Source organism: Salmo salar, chromosome 08, assembly GCF_965601325.2.
Source record: "Salmo salar chromosome 08, fSalSal1, whole genome shotgun sequence".
NCBI lineage: Eukaryota > Metazoa > Chordata > Actinopteri > Salmoniformes > Salmonidae > Salmo > Salmo salar.
The window spans coordinates 5,592,501-5,595,000 of NC_138298.1; the positions used below are offsets into that span (position 1 = coordinate 5,592,501).

General features: G+C 40.0%; 3 non-coding genes across 3 annotated transcripts; all 3 read left to right on the top strand.

Annotated features, from left to right (window-relative positions):
- The first annotated feature begins 130 nt into the window (after positions 1 to 130).
- LOC145884464 (5S ribosomal RNA) lies at positions 131 to 249 on the top strand. The gene has a single exon (XR_014396042.1). It is a non-coding gene; the product is annotated as a 5S ribosomal RNA (ribosomal RNA).
- A 139-nt stretch (positions 250 to 388) lies between these two features.
- On the top strand, positions 389 to 507 carry LOC145850866 (5S ribosomal RNA). The gene has a single exon (XR_014372715.1). It is a non-coding gene; the product is annotated as a 5S ribosomal RNA (ribosomal RNA).
- A 409-nt stretch (positions 508 to 916) lies between these two features.
- LOC145857387 (5S ribosomal RNA) lies at positions 917 to 1,035 on the top strand. Its single transcript, XR_014378284.1, has one exon. It is a non-coding gene; the product is annotated as a 5S ribosomal RNA (ribosomal RNA).
- Positions 1,036 to 2,500: the final 1,465 nt, after the last annotated feature.

The window sequence follows — 2,500 nt, forward strand, 5'->3', positions numbered from 1 at the left end:
CGAGGGTGTGCTCTTGCACTATTTCATCAGCAACACTGCCTTGTATTAAGCATTTAATGATGAATTGACTAAATGTCTGTTTTATCAGACTCACTTTGACTATATATGTTGTAGCAAGAGATTGTTTCTCGCTTACGGCCATACCAGCCTGGGTACGCCCGATCTTGTCTGATCTCGGAAGCTAAGCAGGGTCGGGCCTGGTTAGTACTTGGATGGGAGACCTCCTGGGAATACCAGGTGCTGTAAGCATTTTGTCCACGAGGGTGTGCTCTTGCACTATTTCATCAGCAACACTGCCTTGTATTAAGCATTTAATGATGAATTGACTAAATGTCTGTTTTATCAGACTCACTTTGACTATATATGTTGTAGCAAGAGATTGTTTCTCGCTAAAGGCCATACCAGCCTGGGTACGCCCGATCTCGTCTGATCTCGGAAGCTAAGCAGGGTCGGGCCTGGTTAGTACTTGGATGGGAGACCGCCTGGGAATACCAGGTGCTGTAAGCATTTTGTCCACGAGGGTGTGCCCCTGCACTATTTCATCAGCAACACTGCCTTGTAGTAAGCATTTAATGATGAATTGACTAAATGCAGCTTCCTGCCTTTTTAATAGGATCAAATTTCCTTGTGTTTTCAATTAGCATCTGCCTTGTATTTATAAGACAAACAAGAATATTGTTGCTGAATGCAGCTTGTGTGTGCTTTGTGCTCCTTTGCCCTGTTGAAATGATGAAAGGAAATAAAGTTTGTATTTTATCCAACTACCTGTGCTAAAAAGTGATGGGAACAGTGTTTGTAATTTCTTCTACTTTTTCAGTGACACAAAGTTCAAGCTGCTTATCTAATTGGTGAAAATGCAATGTCTGTTTATCACACTCACTTTGACTATATATGTTGTAGCAAGAGATTGTTTCTCGCTTACGGCCATACCAGCCTGGGTACGCCCGATCTCGTCTGATCTCGGAAGCTAAGCAGGGTCGGGCCTGGTTAGTACTTGGATGGGAGACCGCCTGGGAATACCAGGTGCTGTAAGCAGTTTGTCCACGAGGGTGTGCTCTTGCACTATTTCATCAGCAACACTGCCTTGTATTAACCTGTTGGGTCTAGGGGGCAGCATTTGCACGTCTGGATAAAAAAAATGTACCCGATTTAATCTGGTTACTAATCCTACCCAGTAACTAGAATATGCATATACTTATTATATATGGATAGAAAACACTCTAAAGTTTCCAAAACTGTTTGAATGGTGTCTGTGAGTATAACAGAACTCATTTGGCAGGCAAAACCCTGAGACATTTTCTGACAGGAAGTGGATACCTGATGTGTTGTATTGACTTTAAAGCTATCCCATTGAAAGACACAGGGGTTTAGGAATATTTTGGCACTTCCTATTGCTTCCACTAGATGTCACCAGCCTTTACAAAGTGTTTTGAGTCTTCTGGAGGGAGATCTGACCGAACAAGAGCCATGGAACGGTGATGTCCCATTAGACACCTGGCGCGCTACTTCATGTTGGGTACCCTCGTTCCAATACGTTATAAAAGGCTATGCATTCGTCCACCTTGAATATTATTCATGTTCTGGTTAAAAAAGGCCCTAATGATTTATGCTATACAACGTTTGACATGTTTGAACGAACGGAAATATATTTTTTCCCCTCGTTCATGACGAGAAGTCCGGCTGGCTTACATCATGTGCTAACGAGACGGAGATTTTTGGACATAAATGATGAGCTTTTTTGAACAAAACTACATTCGTTATGGACCTGTGATACCTGGAAGTGACATCTGATGAAGAGAATCAAAGGTAATGGATTATTTACATAGTATTTTCGATTTTAGATCTCCCCAACATGACGTCTAGTCTGTATCGCAACGCGTATTTTTCTGGGCACAGTGCTCAGATTATTGCAAAGTGTGATTTCCCAGTAAGGTTATTTTTAAATCTGGCAAGTTGATTGCGTTCAAAAGATGTAAATCTATAATTCTTTAAATGACAATATAATATTTTAACAATGTTTTCTAATTTTAATTATTTAATTTCTGACGCTGACTTGACTGCCGGTTATTGGAGGGAAACGATTTCCTCAACATCAATGCCATAGTAAAACGCTGTTTTTGTATATAAATATGAACTTGATAGAACTAAAAATGCATGCATTGTCTAACATAATGTCCTAGGAGTGTCATCTGATGGAGATTGTAAAAGGTTAGTGTATCATTTTAGCTGGTTTTATGGTTTTGGTGACCCTGTCTTTGACTTGACAAAACATTACACACAACTCTTGTAAATGTACTGTCCTAACATACTCTAAATTTATGCTTTCGCCGTAAAACCTTTTTGAAATCGTAAAACGTGGTTAGATTAAGGAGATGTTTATCTTTCAAATGGTGTAACATAGTTGTATTTTTGAAAAATTTGAATTTTGACATTTATTTGGATTCAAATTTGCCGCTCTTGAAATGCACCTGCTGTTGATGGAGTGCACCACAGGTGGCAC